We start from the raw sequence: 4797 nt of genomic DNA on the forward strand, positions 1-4797 counted from the left end.
AAGAATAAGGGAAATATATTTTTTTATTTTTGAATTTTAATGAGGAGAGAGAAAAACATAAAAATGACACAAAATATAAAAATTCAAGATCAAAACAAAAATGCATGCAAGAACACTTTGAATGTCAAGATGAACACCAAGAACACTTTGAAGATCATGATGAACATCAAGGACATGCAAGACACCAAACTAAAAAATTTTTAAACTTTTGACACTAATAAATTAAAAATTCATATGAAAAACAAAGAAAGACACAAATCAAGAAAATGTAAAGATCAAACAAAGACAATCATCAAGAACAACTTGAAGATCAATGAAGAACACATGCATGAATTTTCGAAAATTTAAAGAAAATTAAAGGCATGCAATTGACACCAAACTTAAAATTTAACACTAGACTCAAACAAGAAACATAAAATTTTTGGTTTTTATGATTTTATTAAATTTTTTTTTGTAATTTTTCGAACATAAAAAGAATAAAAACAAAAAGCTTAAACAAAAATTAAAATTACCTAATTTGAGCAACAAGATGAACCGTCAGTTGTCTAAACTCGAACAATCCCCGGCAACGGCGCCAAAAACTTGGTGCACAAAATTGTGATTGACGTGGCGGAAATTGGCGAGTTAAGAAATTGTTATAAGAGATACGTTGCAAGTACAGTTCTTAACCAACCAAAAATCCACTTATCAATTTAGAAGGGTTGTCACAAAATTAAAATTAAAATACTGGGAGTATGAATCCCAAGTCGTCTCCCAACGAGTTGCAGAAATGTGTGCTATTTTATTAATCAGATGTTTTCTAAAACGGTTTGAGTTGATAAACAGGAAATTAAATTAGAGAATTTATGTAATCTTAAATAAAAACCTTGACCGGGGGTAGATAAGTTGGAAGCCCTATTCTTGTTGGAGTACTCTCAAGATTAATTGATAATTGAAGGTTGTTCTACTTAGTTATCCCTTACTAGGTAGAGGAAAGTCAAGCAAGTTGGAAATTTATTTCTATTCACAAGTTCCAATCCTATCCCTTGGAAAGGATTAGTGTCAATGACTAGAGGGCAATCCAACAATAAACCCAATTGCAATTTTTCTCTTGAGCATTCCAACTCAAGGTCATCCTTTCAATCAACTCCCCATCAAGTTATGAAACTACTCGCTCATTATGAATGTAAACTTCACAACGTAAGAAAGGGAAATAAAGAAAGACATGATAAATAATAATTAAAAAGATCAATTAAAAATAAAAGTAGTTCTTGTATTAATAAATTATAAAAATAATCCAATAGTAATTCTGAATAAATTGAAGACATGGAAGAGTAAGAAACAAGTAAGGAAACAAACTAGAATGACAAAGTTCTGACGGAGGTAATAACTCTTCTCAACATCTCAATCCAAAAAGCAATAAAATCAAAAATCCTAAGAACTATGAATGTGTAGAGAGAAAACCTAGAGGAGGAGTAAAATCAGATCTAAAACTAAAACTAGATAGAATGAATGTTGTGTTTTGGTCTCTGCATGTTCCCTGGCTCTAATCTGTTTTTCTGGGCCGAAAACTGGGTCAAAACAGGGCCCAAAATCGCCCCCAGCAAATTCTGCAGATTCTGCAGATCGCGCATGTCACGCAATCGCGTCATCCAGACGTTCGCGTCATCCAGCGTTTTGCCTTGCCACGCGTGCGCGTCATCCACGCCATCGCGTCACTTGTGCAGTTTCCAATCCGTGTGGTCGCGTGAGCCATGCGTCCGCGTCACTTCTCGCAGGTTATCTCCTTAATTTCTTGTGTTCCTTCCATTTTTGCAAGCTTCCTTTCTAATCTCCAAGTCATTCATGCCCTATAAATCCTGAAACACTTAACACACAGATCACGGCATCAAATGAAACAAAGGGGAATTAAAATACAAAATTAAAAGCCTCTAGGAAGCAAGTTTTCAACCATAAAGTATTTTTAGGAAGGAATTATAAATGCATGCTTATTTAATGAATAAGTGGGTAAAGATTTGATAAAATCACACAATTAAACACAATGTAAACCATAAAATAATGGTTTATCAGTGATCTCTAATAATGGCGCTAAAAACTTGGTACACACGATCTTAATCTCAACTCTTTTTCACAACTCCGCACAACTAACCAGCAAGTGCACTGGGTCGTGCAAGTAATAAACCTTACATGAGTAAGGGTCGATCCCACGGAGATTGTCGGCTTGAAGCAAGCTATGGTCATCCTTGTAAATCTCAGTCAGGCAAATTCAAATGGTTATGAGGTTTTGATAATTAAAGTATAAATAAAATATAAAATAAAATAAAGTTACTTATGTAATTCATTAGTGGAAATTTCAGATAAGCGTCTGGAGATGCTTTGTTGCTTCTGAACTTCTGCTTTCCTACTGCCTTCTTCCAACCATGCGTTACCTCCTACGGCTAATCATCTGTCGGTTCCTGCTAGCGTCAGTATAGGACCATTGTCCTTTTGCACACTGTCACTTGTGCCCCACATTCGCAGGTTTGAAGATCGTCATAGTCATCCCTTCCCAGATCCTACTCGGAATACCACAGACAAGGTTTAGACTTTCTGGATCTCAGGAATTGTAACACCCTACCATACAGAGTCTTATGCTTAAGTCATAATTCAGAGATGGCAAGGTATTACGACCTCTAAAACAAAAATTTAGTACGTATAGTAGTATGAATAATTGATTATAACTAGGAGCCTTTGTAGAAAAAGGGGTAAACAAAAACCGTAACTCGAACGCGCAACACTCCGATCGATAACATAACGAACAGGGGTAAGCTAACGTGAGATTATATATATACAAAGGAGTGTCAAAAACAGGAATATCAAGACTCAAAATCCGGTTGCAAAGATAACCGGTCCGAGCATAACAATATATACATATAATAAAATAAAGAAAACCCCAAAGAAAACCCAAAGGGACACAAATACAGAAACCTATTATCCAAAATCTCCTATAAGAGGAGTCATCACAGTTTGTATTATGTAATGGAGATAAAAGTATCTAAGCAAAACATATAAACCAAAACAGAGTCCCGAGAACAAAGGATCTTCGCTAATCCAGAAGTCTCCAGCATGCCTCAGCAAGAAACCTCACGTCCTGCATCTGAAAACCACAAAATCCGCATGGGTGAGAACCAGAGGTCCCCAGCATGGTAACAGCTTCCACATATATAATACATAATAATAGAGGAAAGCCAAAGGCAATCCTAGAACTTCCTCCAGATAATATCAAAGCTTACAAACAAGCTAAACCGTAAGTGGCAACTGACTAAAGATCCATCAGTCTAACTAATACTTTCCTTTCCAATTCCTTCAGACCTCCCAACCACCAGCAGGAGTATAATATAGCAAACACAGTTATATCAGACAAGAGATTTACAAATAGGAATAGATAAGGCATTTAGACAATTAGCAAGTAATATGTAGTCAAATAGGCAATCTCAAACAATTCATATAGTATGCATATGATGAATGCCTGTCCCTAGTGGCTGATGATATCATCTGTCGGTTATAGAGCCAACCTGACAAGTCCTGGTAGCTAACCCTTGGACTGTCCATCTGTCGCGCATCCCCAACTCAAGTTATACTCATCATAAACTTGATCATAATCATGATCCATATCCATCACCCTCACTGGTGAATAATTACGAGGGCGAGCTCATTCGGGCCTTTCACAGTGCCCGGCCACACTTACGACATAGGGTCACAAGAGCTTCGAGACTCAACCTGGAGCATGTGGTAGCTAGCCACTTCTTCCTCCCAGGGAAACCCTCATCTCTGATGGTGGAAGTGCAAACATTCACAATTCATTCAACAGCATATATGCATTTACACTTAGCCATATTCATGGCTCCGCCGTAACACGGCAATAATCCAGCCATCCGGCTCACGGTTTAAATCCATAACCAGCCAATTCATTAACAATTACGGTACTTCGGCCCATGGCATAACAAGCACTTCCACCGCCATTCTTCGCATCTCACATAATCATCTTTGATCCTCAATGATCATCCATTTTCCCTTGCTTCACTCGCAAGTTACCACATTCACTAGCCCCTTCTCTCATTGCTAGGCATATCATAATGATTTAAGACATAAGTGGTGAGATCGGAGGCTTAGAAGTATGAAATTTGGCTTTTAATACTCAAAAATCAACTTTGGGATGAAAACAGGGCCACGCGTACGCGCACTCCAGGCGCACGCGTGGATGGCCACAAAACTCATCGACGCGCAAGCGTCATACGCGCGAACGCGCGGGTTGAAAAATAGCCAAACGACGCGTAAGCGTCGGCCACGCGTACGCGTGGGTGTTCTTGCGCCCCAGGCACAAAACTGGCACAAATCTGGCACAACTCTCTGGAAAATAGCTGGGCATTTGGTGCAGCGCATCGACGCGCCCGCACACACCACGCGCACGCGTGGATGGTGCTTGAACGGCGCGTACGCGCCAAGTGCGCCTACGCGTGGAGGGTCCTTCTGCTAAAAATTTTCTAAGTGAAAAGCTGCAGAATTTACAAATTCAACCCCCCAATCTTCTGACGGACATAATTTTCTCATTTTAAATCGTTTTTCACCCGTTCTTCGAACGGCTTGGACATCCCGGATCCAATTTCATTTCTAAACAAATTTGGCAGAAAACAGAGATCCGTAGTCCAAGTTTTGTCCCGTCAAAGTATGCCCAAAAACCATGTTTTCATACAAAACCACAAAGTGCCATTTTCAAAACAAGCCACTTTCAACTCATTTCAAAATCAATCAAAACATGCCAATTTCATCCATTTTCTT

Source organism: Arachis ipaensis, chromosome B8 (assembly GCF_059453495.1).
Source record: "Arachis ipaensis isolate K30076 ecotype BB chromosome B8, ASM5945349v1, whole genome shotgun sequence".
Taxonomy (NCBI): domain Eukaryota; kingdom Viridiplantae; phylum Streptophyta; class Magnoliopsida; order Fabales; family Fabaceae; genus Arachis; species Arachis ipaensis.